The sequence below is a fragment of the Dama dama genome, chromosome 12 (assembly GCF_033118175.1).
Source record: "Dama dama isolate Ldn47 chromosome 12, ASM3311817v1, whole genome shotgun sequence".
Classification (NCBI taxonomy): domain Eukaryota; kingdom Metazoa; phylum Chordata; class Mammalia; order Artiodactyla; family Cervidae; genus Dama; species Dama dama.
In genome coordinates, this window is record NC_083692.1 from 73,906,963 (window position 1) to 73,921,871 (window position 14,909).

Below are 14,909 nucleotides of genomic sequence, written 5' to 3' on the forward strand. Positions count from 1 at the left end.
CTTAGTCATTGAGTGTTGTTGGGTGGGTATGTAGTCCAGAATTATTCAATGAAATATAAACCAAAGTCAGTTTTGGGGATCTGTCTTTCCCAAACAAAAGGACAAATCTTCATGTGCAGATGGATTTTCCTGATCTTTTTTTTTTTGTTTATTTGCTGCTAATGTTATGCCAAAAGTGAGGCCTTATAGAGCCCATATACAAAGAATAATAGTGAAAAGTTTAGAAAGAAACTGGATCCAAGATGCGTGTTGAGTCACTTAATCAGAGCCCATAATGGTCTTCCATCTTTGCCTTCTAGTACATGGTCATGTCTGTATCTGTAGCTTTATCACTGGTCTCCAGAGAAATCCATCCAGAGCTCTATATGATATACACAAAGGGAAGTCCCACTTCCACCTTCAAGTTAACATGTCAAAACTGAACTTATATTATAATCTACCCCAATGCCTTGATAAGTATCATTACCATTCCCCCAGATGCCCAGAATAGACATCTATGTGGCATTCTTGTCCATACTTCAATTTTTATCTCTAGTTATACAATTTTTACTCTCAAATATGTCTTAATTCGCATCTCTTCTCTTTACTTCTGTTGTCATTTTTTGCTTCTAGTGTAAATATTTTCCCATGTTGACAATTTAAAAGACTATTGATGCTTTTCTCTTCTCCATTCTTCCCCAATTCCAGCTCATTGTGTAGTCTGTTTCCAGCTATGTGCATCAAAAGTCAAATATGATCACATGGTTTTGTATTTATATTCTTATTCAGTCAATCAAGAAAAAATTCCTGAAATCCCACAGCATATCACATAAGACTGTGAGAAGTAGTGAACAATATTTGTTTTCAGAGGAATTTGCATAAACATTTTAGAAAGTGAACATGTCAGAACGTTACTGAATACATTTCAAAATCAATTCCTGATTAAAAGAAAAGCTCCTGATAAAATAAGAAGCATTAATAAACATACAAATAAATAAAAATATAATTATTGATGTATGGCTGACATAGACTATTATCTTAGTTTCAGGTGTACAACATAGTTATGTGAAAAACACATTATGAAATAATCACCTTTATAATAAGTCCAGTTAACTTCTATCATTTTAGAAGTTGTTACAGTATTACTGACTATATTTCCTATATGTACGTAACATCCAATGAATTATTCATTTCATAGCTGGAAGTTTGTCCCTCTAATACCCTTCACTTATTTAATTCATTCTCCAACACCCAGTCTATCTGGCAACCATCAGTTTGTTCCCTTTTTTAAGAGTCTGTTTCTGTTTTGCCTTATGTTTGTTTTATTTTTTAGATTCCACACATAAATAAAATCATGTGGTGTTTGTCTTTCTCTGTCTGACTCAGCATAATACCTTCAAGTTGCTGCGATGGCAAGGTTTTCTTTTCTCTTTTTTCCCCTTTTAAAAAATTTTTAATTGGAGCATAATTGCTTTACAATATTGTTTTTTTCAGTACAACAATGTGAATCAGGCATAAATATACATATATCCCCTCCTTCTTGAGACTTCCTCCCACCATCCCCATCCCACCCCTCTTTGTCAACACAGAGCACCCACCTGAGCTCCCTGTTATGTATAGCAACTTCCAAGAGCTATTTTACACACAGTAGTTTTACAAATGTCAAACAAAGCTACTCTCTCAATTCTCCCTATACTTTCCTTCCTCCACTGTGTCCACAAGTCCATTCTCTATGTCTGCATCTCTATTCCTGCCCTGCAAATAGGTTCACGTATAAAATTTTTATGTATTATATATATCATATGCATTAATATATGTTATTTGTTTTTCTCTTTCTGAACTTACTTCACACTGTATGACAGATGCTAGGTCCATCCACATCTCTACAAATGACCCATGTTGTTCCTTTTTATGGGCTTCCTTCATACCTCAGCTGGTAAAGAATTCACCTGCAATGCAGGAGACCCCAGTTTGATTCCTGGGTCAGGAAGATCCCCTGGAGAAAGGATGGGCTACTCACTCCAGTATTCCCTGGTGGCTCAGATTGTAAAGAATCCACCTGAAATGTGGGAGACGTGGGTTTGATCCCTGGGTCAGGAAGATCCCCTGGAGAAGGGAACGACTACCTTGTTTTTATCTTTCTGAACTTACTTCACTCTTTATGACAGATGCTAGGTCCATCCACATCTCTACAGATGACCCATGTTGTTTGTGTTTATGACTGAGCAATATTCCATTGTATGTATGTACCACATCTTCTTTATCTATTCATCTGTCAGTGGATATTTAGATTGCTTCCATATACTGGCTATTGTAAATAGTGCTGCAATGAACACTGAGGTACATGTCTGTGAATTATAGTTTTCTCAGGGTATATGCCCAGGAGTGGGATTGCTGGGTCATACAGTAGTCCTATTTTTTGTTTTTAAAGGAAGCTCTATACTGTTCTCCATAGTGGTTGCATTGATATACATTCCCACTATCAGTGCAGAGAGGGTTCCTTTTCCTCTGCTGATACTCTAGCAATTGTTTGTAGAATTTTTGCTGATGGCCATTCTGAATGGTGTGAGTGGATATCTCTTGGCAGTAAGAAATTCCAAGTGGGCCTTAGGAAGCATTACTGTGAACAAAGCTAGTGGAGGTGATGAAATTCCAGCTGAGATATTTAAAATCATAACTTGATGCTGTGAAAATGCTGCACTCAATATGCCAGCAAATTTGGAAAACCCAGCAGTGGCCACAGGACTGGAAAAGGTCAGTTTTCATTCCAATCCCAAAGAAGGTCAGTACCAAAGAATGTACAAACTACTGTATAGTTGGACTCATTTCACATGCTAGTAAGATTATGCTCAAAATCCTTCAAGGTAGGCTTCAGCAGTTTATGTGAACCGAGAACATCCGGATATACAAGCTAGGTTTAGAAAAGGCAGAGGAATCAGAGATCAAGTTGCCAACATCCATTGGATCAGACAGAAAGGGAATGCCAGAAAAACATCCAGTTCTGCTTCATTGACTATAGTAAAGCCTTTGACTAGGAGGGTCACAACAATTTTTAAGAAATGGGAATACCAGACCACCTTGCTTGCCTCCTGAGAAACCTGTATGCAGGTCAAGAAGAAATTGTTAGAACCTTACATGGAACAACGGACTGGTTCAAAATTAGAAAAGGAGTATTTCAAGGCTGTATATTGTCACACAGTTTATTTAATTTATATGCAGAGTACATCATATGAAATGCTGAGTTAGATGGTCACAATCTGGAATCAAGATTGACAGGAGAAATATCAATAATCTCAGATATGCAGATGGTAACACTCTAAGGGCAGAAAGTAAAGAGGAACTAGAGAGCCTCTTGATGAGGGAGAAAGAGAAGAGTGAAAAAACTGGCTTAAAACTCAATATTCAAAAACCTAAGATCATGGCATCCAGTTCCATCACTTCCTGGCAAATAGATGGGGAAAAGTGGAAACAGTGAGTTTCTTTTCTTGAGCTCCAAAATCACTGTGGTTGATGACTGCAGCTGTGAACTTGAAAGACACTTGCTCCTTGGAAGAAAAGCTATGACAAACTTAGTATATTAAAGAGCAAAGACTTCACTTTGCTGACAAAGCTCGTATAGTTAAAGCTATGGTTTTTCCAGTAGTCATGTATGGATGTGAAAGTTGGACCGTAAAGAAGGCTGAGTGCCAAAGAATTGATGCTTTCAAGCTGTGGTGCTGGAGAAGACTCTTGAGAGTCCCTTGAACAGCAAGGAGATCAAACCAGTCAATCCTAAAGGAAATCAGTCCTGAATATTCATTGGAAGGACTGATGCTGAAGCTGAAGTTCCAATACTTCGGTCACCTGATGCGAAGAACTGACTCATTTGAAAAGACCCTGATGCTGGGAAAGAATGACAGCAAGAGGAAAAAGGGACGGCAGAGGATGAGATGGTTGGATCACATCACTGACTAAATGCACATGAGTTTGAATAAACTTAGGGAAATAATGAAGGATAGGGAAGTCTGGAATGCTGCAGTTTGTGGGGTTACAAAGAGTCATACATAACTTAGTGCCTGAACAACAAAAAGCAATGTGTTGTTTGATTCTGTTTGAAGAATTTTGTTGAGGATTTTTGCATTCATGTTCATCAGTGGTATTGACCTATAATTTTGTGTGTGTGTGACATCTTTGTCTGGTTTTGATATCAGTTGGTGGTGGCCTTGTAGGATGAATTTGCGAGTGTTCCTCCCTCTGCAATGTTTTGGAGGAGTTTTAGTAGGATAGGTGTTAGCTCTTTCTCTAAATTTTGATAGAATTCTCTTTTGAAGACATCTGGCCCTGCCTTTTGTATGTTGAAAGATTTTTAATCATAATGCTTGTGATTAATCTGTTCATATTTTCTACTTCTTCCAGGTTCAGTCTTGGAAGATTGTATTTTTCTAAGATTTTTGTTGGTTTCTTCCAGGTTGTCCATTTTGTTGGTATATAGTTGCTTACAGCTATCTCTTATGTCTTTTGTATTTCTGCATTGTCAGTCCTCATTTTTCATTTCTAGGTTTGTTGATTTCTCTTCTTGTTCTTTCTTGATGAGTCTGGCTAATGGTTTATCAATTTTGTTTATCTTCTCAAAGAACCAGCTTTTAGTTTTATTGATTTTTACTATTATTTTCTTCAATTCTTTTTCATTTATTTCTGCTCTGATATTTATGACTTCTTTACTTCTACTAATTTTGGATTTTTTAAATTCTTTTTTCTCTAATTGCTTTCAGTGTAAGATTTGTTGTTGTTCAATTGCTAAGTTGTGTCTGACTCTTTGCAGCATGCCAGGCTTCCCTGTCCTTCACACTCTCCCAGAGATTGCTCAAATTTATGTCCATTGAGTCAGCCATCTCATCCTCTGTCTCCTTATCCTCCTTTTGCCTTCAGCCTTTTCCAGCATCAGAGTCTTTTCCAAAGAATTGGCTCTTCACATCAAGTGGCCAAATAGTGGAGCTTCAGCTTCAACAGCAGTTCTTCCAATAAATATTCAGCATTGGTTTCCTTTAGGATTGAATGACATTCTTGCAGTCCAAGGGACTCTCAAGAGTGTTCTCCAGCACCACAATTCAAAAGCATCAGTTCTTCAGCACTAAGGCTTCCTAAGTGGCACTAGTTGTAAAGAATCCACTTGCCAACACAGAAGATCGCTGGGTCAGGAAGATCCCCTGGAGTAGGAAATGGCAACCTGCTTCAATATTCTTGTTTGGAAAATTCCATGGACAAAGGAGCCTACATAAGGTTAGATTTTACTTGTTTCTTGAGGTAGAACTGCTTCTGCTTCATCTCATAAATTATGGATCATTATGCTTTGATTTTCACGTGTCTCTGGGTGTTTTTTTATTTCCTCTTTTATTTCTTCAGTGATCTCTTGGTTATTTAGTGGCGTGTTGTTTAGCCTCCGTCCCTTTGTGTTTCTTATATAATTCTCCCTCAGGAAACAAGTGGAGCTTCAGCTTCAACAGCAGTTATTCCAATGAATATTCAGTGTTGATTTCCTTTAGGATTGATTTATATTCTTGCAGTCCTAGGGATTCTCAAGAGTCTTCTCCAGCACCACAATTCAAAAGCATCCTGTAATTGATAACTAAAACATAGCACTGTGATCAGAAAAGATGCTTGTTATGCTTTCAATGCTTGATATGCTTACCAAGGTTTGATTTGTTATCCAAGATGTGATCTGTCCTGGAGAATGTTCTCTGTGCACTTGAGAAGAAAGTTTATTCTGCTGCTTTTGGATGGAATGTCCTATAAATTTAAATGTATCCAGTCTAATGTTTCACTTAAGACTTGCATTTCCTTATTAATTTTCTGTCTGGTATAAGTGGGGTGTTAAAGTTCTCCATTATTTTTGTATTCCTATCATTTTCACCTTTTATGACTATTAGCATTTGCCTTATGTATTGAGGTGCTCCTATGTTGGGTGCATAAATATTTATAATTGTTACATTTTCTTTTTGAACTGATCCCTTGATCATTATGTAATGTTTTCCCTTATCCTTTGTAACAGTCTTTATTTTAAAGTCTATTTTCTCTAATATGAATATTGCTACTCCAGCTTTATTTTGATCTTCATTTGCATAGAATATCTTTTATCATTCCTTCACTTTCAGGCTTCACATGTCCATAGGTCTGAAGTGGATCTATTGAAGGCAGCATATATATGAGTGTCGTTTTGTATCCATTTATCTAGTCTTTGCCTTTTGGTTAGGGCATTTAATCCATTTACATTTAAGGCAATTATTGATATGTATGTTCCTATTACCCTTTTAAAAAATTGTTTTGAGTTTGTTTTTGTAGCTCTCTCTCTCTCTCTTTTTTCATCTTGTATTTCCCACCTAGAGAAGTTTCCATAGCATTTGTTGTAAAGCTAATTTGATGGTGCTGAATTCTCTTCACTTTTGCTTGTCTATAAAGCTTTTGTTTTCTCCATCAAATCTGCATGAGCTTCTTGCTGGGTAGAGTAATCGTTGTGGGTTTTTTTTCTTTCATCACTTTAAGTATATCCAGCCAACCCTTCTGGCCTGCACAGTTTCTGCTGAAAGTCAGTTGATAACCTTACAGGGATTCCCTTCTATGTTATTTGTTGTTTTTTCCTTGTTTCTTGTAATCATTTTTCTTTGAGTTTAATTTTTGTTAGCTTTATTAGTATGTGACTTGCCATGTTTCTCCTTGGGTTTATCCTTTATGGGACTCTCTATGCTTCCTGGATTTGTGTGACTATTTCCTTTCCCATATTAGGGAGGTTTTCAACTATCATATTCTAAAATATTTTCTCTGACTCTTTCTCTTTCCCCTCTTCTTCTGGTGCCCCTGTAATTCAATGTTTGTGTGTTTAACATTGTCCCAAATATCTCTGAGACTGTTCTATTTCTTTAAATTCTTTTTTCTTTACTCTACTCCTTGGCAGTTATTTCTACCATTCTATCCTCCAGCTCACTTATTTGTTCTTCTGCTTCAGTTATTCTGCTATTGATGCCTTCTAGTTTATTTTTCATTTCAGTTTTTGTGTTGTTTATGACTATTTATTTGTTCTTTATTTCTTCTAGTTCCTTATTAAGCTTTTCTTATATTATTTTCTCAATCTGTGCCTCCATTCTACTTCTGAGATTTTGAATCATTGTTATTGTCAATTCTTTTTCAGATAGGTTGCCTATTCTCTATTTATTTATTTGGTATTTTAGATTTTTACCTTGCTCCTTTGTCTGTAATATATTCTTTTGTCTTCTTATTTTTAAATTTCTTTTATGGGCAGGTCTATGTTCCTGTTTTGCTGGTTTTTTGGTCTGAGGCATCCAGCACAGGATCTTGCAGGCAGTCGGTTGGAGCCAGGTTTTGGTGCTGAGATGAGGACCTTGGAGAGAATTCATGGCTATTAATATTCCCTGTGGTTTGAGGTTCTCTGTTAGTCCAGTGGTTTGGACTCAGTGCTCCCACCATAGGAGCTAGGCCTCAGTCAGTGAACCAAGGGACCATGCAAATTGCATGCCATGGTGAAAAAAACAAAAGCAACAATCAAAGAAGCAGAATAACAAATTATAAAATAAAATTATAAAAAATAAAAATAAACATGAAATAACAACAAAGCAAAACAGAACCATGATGAAAAAAAAAAAAAAAAAAAAAAAGAAAGCCAGGAAAGCCTTGGTGGGAGATAGGAGGCTCAGCCCCTCTATCTTCCTGACTGGAAGAGTGCCCTGGGGAAACTTAGGTCCAAATCCCTCATGGCTAGAAAAGGCCATGAAGAGGGGGCTTAGGCTCAGGACCTTATGGCACAAGAGGGTCCCAGAGGACTGAGGTTTGGGCCCAGGATCCCAGCAGACTCACCAGAGCCCTCGAGAGCATGGGAAACACTGGCCGTGTTCCCATCCCTTAATCTCCTGAAGGTCTCTTTCTGTCCTGCTGATCTCCTCACTGTGAATGGGCCCCTCCAAGTTTTGGAACTCTTTCCCTCCCCCAGCCACCCCGTCAGTGGGTGCTGGTCCCATTCTGTCTTCTCTATTCATCTTTTTCTCTGTCCTCCTCACTTCTTACCCAGTCTTGTAGGGATTCATCCAGTTCCCTCAGGTGTTCCAGGCCCTCCACCAGTGCCTGGTAGGTGCCCGTGTTGTGAGGAGCCATGAGTTTCCATCTTCCTACTCCACCACCTGGACTCCATCCTTCATATCTTCTTTACCTGTTTACAAATGGGCATGTAAGTTGCTTCCATAACTTGGCCATAGTAAATATGCAGTGAACACAAGGATACTTGTATCTTTTCAAATTAGTGTTTTCAGTTATTTTCAGAGATATAACTAGAAGTGAAATTGCTATAACATATCGTAGTTCTATTTTTTAATTGTGGGGGAAAGATCCATACTGTTTTCCACACTGACTGCACCAACTTACATCCAAGCAACAATACACAAAGATTCCCTTTTCTCCAAATCTTCACTGACACTTGTTATTTGTTGTTGTTTTTATAAATAAGAGCTGTTCTGGCAGGTGTTAGATCTCTCATTGTGGTTTTGGTTTGCATTACCCTGATGATTATTGATGCTGAAAATTCTTTCATGGGTCTGTTGGACCCATCTGGGTGTCTTCATTGGAAAAATGTCTATTCAGATCCTCTGCCTTTGTAAATCCAACCTTTTATTTTCTGCTATCATGTTTTAAAAGCTCTTTGTATATTTTGAATTATAAGCCCTTATCAGATATATGATTTACAAATATTAATATTTTCACCCATTCAGTAGACTGAAAAACTATTAAATCTATATTTATCTTTACTCTCCAACAATCCTATGCTTATCAAGCTTGCCATCTACTGAGAAAAGTAAATGAAACAGGCATATTATGTGTTGAGCTATTATAATTAAGTACACTGCCATCGAGTGAGGAAACCATAGAAGTAACATTTATGTAACATTTGAACAAAAATATTATCTGTGAACAATAATAGTTTATATCTTTTTACTCATTTTATTTAGATCTCTTTTCTTATTCAACTGGACAAGACTTCCAATAAAATGCCAAACGTTGGTGTTGAGAGGAAGCATTTTCTCTCATTCCCAACTTTAGTGACGTGGGAGAAGGGTTTTCAATATTTCAACATTAACTATAAGTTATGCTGGAGATATCTTACATTAATCACTTATCAGAATGACTGATTTTAATTCTAAATCTACAACTGTAACTGCATTCTCTATGCTCTTATGTAGATGTTGTATTTTTTATTGTTGCTGTTTAATTGCTAACTCATGTCTGACTCTGCAACCCCATAGACTATATAACCTGTCAGGCTCCTCTGCCCATGGCATTTCCCAGGCAAAAATACTGGAGTGGGTTGCCATTTCCTTCTCCAGGGGATCTTCTTGACCCAGGAATCGAACCTGTGTCTCCTGCATTGGCAGGCAGATTCTTTGAATTTCTATTATGATTTTTTTTTGAAATATGGATTTTAGAATCAAATTGTATTAAATTAATAATGAATTACATGAAATTTGTGAGCTTTGAAAACTAGGTGGATAGCAGTATCTCATTTTGTAAGTTTATCAGAACCAATTATACAATTTAGCAAGGACTCAATCAGGGTGCAGTGCTGTTATTATGCTCCTTTCCAAGAGGGATGTGACAGGAAATTACACTCAGGCTTCAAATCACTTATAAATGAATGGTGGCTTCTAGAATTAAAGATTTATATCAGTGAGCACAGCTAAGACATTTTCATTTAAAAAATATTTCAAGAAGCCATTATAAGTCCCCAACTGTGTCTGTACACTGATCTAAGTGATGCTTTCATGATCATCTGGTATGACCCAATGTAAATTTATGCAATTATTCCTTGGTATAGTTTGTACTTCTTGTTTTTTTTTTATATTTTAGAAAATTAATAGCAATAATTGTATACCTTTTTATTTATTTATTTATATTTATTTATTATTTTTTAAAATTTATTATTAGTAGTGTTTTAACTTTTTGGCATAAAGATTGATATGTCACGATTAAGTTGATAGTTATTGGTTTAGGGATCTGACCCAAGAAATCAATTTTTTTTCTTCAGTTCATGGGAATAAAGTAACAATGAATATACTGTAAAGATTTTGTTAATATAATTTTATTTGCAAGTGACACATATCAACTATGGCTATGAAACATGCACTATTACACAGGCAGATTCATTTAAAAAGTTTGTAAGATGCAGACATAACTAGTATACCTCAGCTTACAGTAACACCAAACTGCATTCATTTTCCTTCCACATATATTTTACTGAGTATGATATATTTGTCTAGGAACATATATATTTTTGGGGAGGTTATTGAGTGAAACCTTCCCTAGAAGGCTTATTCCCTAGAAGGCTTTTCCCTTAGAATAACAGTTATTGGTTAGGTATACAGCCCAGAACCACATGGACTTTCTGAAAGCTGCACTGAATGAATCAGCAGTTGTATTCTGGGTTTTGTGTGTGTGTGTGTGTGTGTGTTTGTAGAAGGCCAAAGAGAAAGGCTTTTGTTTATTGTTTTGTTAACTTTGCATTATATAATATTTTAATTGTAACAAACCAAATAAATATGTCATGAAGAACAATGCACAAATGAAGATGGTATAATGGTAAATAGAACATTACTAATAAGCTTTCAAGTTATCTGATCTTCTTCTGGAGTCCATCCATCTCCTGGCTGGAGCATTGTCTCTGTTCTTCTCAACTTGGGGCATCTATTACTGACTACAAGGTATCTTTGCCAGGTGTTTTATATCTCAGTCATTGGGACAGGGAAAGGAATCCTGAGCTTATGTCTTTAAAATAATGGTTTGAAAGATGCACAGATCACTTCTCACATCTTATTTACAGAACTTGGTCATTCAGATACAACTGTCTATAGGGATTAGGAAATCTACTGTATAGCTGGGGAGTCATGTAGCCAGCTAAAATTTGAGAGATTTACTATTAGTAATAATAAGAATAGGCACTCGGCCACAGGGAAGAGTTAGCATACAATTGTTGAGATGTAGTTTATACACATGTTCAGCTTTACAATACAAATTATTATTCAGAGTGCTTAAATCAATTTACACCCACTCACAAGGCATAGCATTTCCTTGAATACACATTATGAACAATAATTGTTTTTGTTTGGTGTCTTTTTTAATAAACCCATTTCACAGATGTATAATACCATTTTATCATGATCATTTCCCTGATTAATTATGAGATAGTCTTCAGTGAAATAAATACCTATACACATTTTGCCCATTATCTCTCCTGTTGAGATGTTTATCTTTTTCATTCATGTGTAGGAGGTATTATGATTTCTGTATAAAGTTGTTTCTTTGATTGTTCCCTTTTACTTTCCTCTTATTACTAAATTTCTTTTGTTTTGAAGCAACATATCCTTATTATTTCCTGAATGTAAGTAAAAAAATAATGTTTCAAGCATTTTCAAATCCTTATGCTTGTGTGTTTAAGAAAAAAATTTTCAAGGAAACTGTACCTTTAAATCAATAGTTAAGACTTGAAACCTTGAATTACAGAGATTACACTGTTAAGTACCAGTATTGTGGTTTGATTCATTTAGATTTTGTTTTTCAAGTAGAAGCAGAGCAGTGAAATATATCTCTTAAGCTCTCTAGCTAATTTAGAGTTAGGGTAGATAAATTATGTATTTCTAGAAGTGAGAGTAATGATATTTAACTCAAAATGATTTATTAGGTAATACATAGATTAGGAAAAATACTCAGCATGAGATTTGGAATACAGGTAGTGTTTTTTAAATTAGGCATGCTTCAGTCATGTCCAACTCTTTGTGACCCTATGGACTGTAGCCTGCCAGGCTGCTCTGTCCATGGGATTCTCCAGGAAAGAATACTGGAGTGGGTTGACATGCCCTTCTCCAGGGAATCTTCCTGACCCAGGGATTGAACCCACACCTCTTGTCTCCTGCATTGGCAGGTGAGTTCTCTACCATTAGCACCATCCATAGAAATAAATTATTTTATAATTCTTATTATCATCACCAGGAATTTTTTTTTACAATACACAAGATGATTTAGACAAATTTTTATTTTCTCCAAGTGGTAAGAATATATGTATTAGCTCTTTGAACATATTTTCTTAATGGAATAAACACAAAAAATATATCTGAGACTACTTATAACTTACAGATATGAACATTTATAGTTTAGTTAACATGTCAAAATATGTCCAAAATAGGGAGTAAACAGTAGAATTACTGATTACCTGAAAGCTTTAAAAATTGCACTTTGTATTCTTATGCTGACTTACCAGTCGCTTTATTGCATTTTTAATTTCTTTATTTCTCAGTGTGTAAATGGCTGGATTCAAGAGAGGCGTGATTACTGTATAAAACACAGAAAGTACCTTGTCCACCCAAGTGATGCTAAGTGGCTAGAAATAGATGAAAATGCAGGGTCCAAAGAACAGCACCACCACTGTGATATGGGAAGTACAGGTAGAGAGTGCCTTTGATGCTCCATCCTTGGAATGAAGGCAAATAGTTACCAGGATGTAGGTGTAGGAGATCAGCAAGAGAATGAAGCAAGCTATAGCCAAGACACCACTGTCAGCATTTATCAACAGTCTCAGAGTATGTGTATCCATGCAGGCTAATTTGATCACTTTGGGAATATCACAGAAAAAGCTGTCCACTATTCTGGGTCCACAGAAAGGAAGATCTAAAATCATAGCTAGTTGACTTATGGCATGCACAAAGCCAATGATCCGTGATATCAGAGCTAGCCAGATGCACTTCTGTCTATCCATAATTCTGGAGTAATGGAGTGGCTTGCAGATGGCTATGCAACGGTCATAGGCCATTGTCACAAGCAGTACCATCTCACCTCCTGCAAGAAAATGTATAAAGAGGATCTGACTCATGCAGCCCCCAAAGGAGATGGTTTTATTATCTTTTAGGAAGTCTGTGGTCAGTTTAGGAGTGGTCACTGAGGAAAGGCAGAAGTCAACAAATGAGAGATTGGCTAAGAGAAAGTACATTGGGGAATGGAGATGAGAGTCAGTGATGATTAAGAGCACAACGAAAAGGTTTCCCAGGACGGTCATCAGGTAGAGTGCAGAAAATGGCAGTAAGAGGAATTTCTGGAGCTCCCTTGAACCACAGAATCCACGAAAAATGAACTCAGATACCACAGACTGGTTTGCTTCCTCCATTTAGTTCATTTCTAATATGACCAGAAGAGATGAACTAAGAGCTTATAGAATGGAAAGAAGAACTTATGTTTCAGTGCTTGAGAGCAGAATTTAAATGTGCAAAATTTAAATCCTAGGAAATGTGCTAAATTCCAAATTGAAAATAAAGATTTATTGAATCAATCTCAGCTCTCAGGAGCTAATAATGTGTAGAAAGGTAGGTTAAAAACTTCACCCATCAGAGAGAGTTTTCTGGTTATGCAAAATGAATATTCTCATAAAATTAACAGTAGTAATGTATTTTATAAACAATTTCTCCACTGCGTGAATCTCCCTTTTTGGCAGTAAAAGTGCAAAAGTCTATAATATATTTGTAGGTTCCTTATTTTTAACTCTGTCTAGGGCAATAATCTAAAGCTACATTTCTCACACAAAACTTGACTCTTAGAAGCAAATTTATTGCCAAAGTTGATATGTGTGAGCAAACTGAATTGAATCAAATTCTTTTACAAACTGTGAGAAAAAGTTGTTTATCAAATGACTTGAAGAAAGCCAGTCTCCTTCCAAAGGAGACCCCAGATGCTGATGGCACGTTTCTAATGCTGAGTATTTTCACTCATTTTGAATCTCTATATAAAATTATATATTTCATAGGCTGAGTAACTCCACTTATTAACATTATAGACTGGTTCTAGTCCCTCACTTGTAACAGATTTCTTTTTTGAGAGTAGCTTAAATGATAAAGAAATGAAAACTACATTTATTTCTGACTGTTCTCAGAAGAGAATATATAAATTTTAACTTCATTTGTCCTTAGACTGTTCACATATACTATATAAATTGAGCTCTGCTAAAATATATATCTTTTCTATATTCCGTAAGCCAAACAGCAAGTTCTTTTTTCATTATTTCCTTTCTTTCATTTGCCCTAATTCTTTATTTATATTTTTTCTTTAGTCTTCCTTCTTGTCTGATTTTCCTTATTACCCTATTCTTTTAGAAAATATAGTTTAGATTATCAAGTAGAATAACTAGCACTTATGAACTACCAAGTCCTTGATAAGCATTTTAAAAACATATATTTTGTTAGGTATTCCCACTATAGGACTCAAAACATTTTGCATTTCCAACTACAATGTACAAATCTCCTTTCTTAAAATATAGCCTTGTCAATACAATATGTTATATTTATGATGATGAGAGATGGTACTGGGATGTAATTTTAATTACTTTCATTACAAGGTTAATTATTTTTTCCATTTATTAGTATTATTTGCCATTTTTCTTTGAATATCTGCTCCCTTCTTCTTCTACTTTTTTCCTCCTGAGCTTTGCTCTTCATTCTATTCAGCCTTTTTTCCGCAGCAAATATGAGACTTTTTAAAATGGACATCCGCATCTTTTATGTCTTGTGACTATTGTCTTACTACTGAATTCTAACTTCATTATCCTTAAATTGTTGTAAAAATACACCATGAGATCTAATCAAGTATATCTATGTATGTACGTATTACCTATTTTAAGAATCACATTTCTTGTGATTTTGCAGAAGAGAAATTTGATTTTTCCCAAATCTTAAGTTCAAAAATACTAGAACAACAAAATACACGAAAGTTTGCCTGACTTTAAAACTTCCAGAATAGCTTCCCTGCTAAAAATGACTTCTGCTAAGCATCTTGATTTTGAGATGTCTATAAAAGTGAAAAAAAAATTTCTGAAAGAAGACATTTTGTTCTATAAAGAGGTGACTCAGACACAAACTATG

The 14,909-nt window shown here is 35.7% G+C and overlaps 1 pseudogene; it reads right to left on the bottom strand.

The window, feature by feature from the left end:
• Window positions 1-12,226: 12,226 nt before the first annotated feature.
• On the bottom strand, window positions 12,227-13,165 carry LOC133066864 (olfactory receptor 4K15-like; annotated as a pseudogene).
• Window positions 13,166-14,909: the final 1,744 nt, after the last annotated feature.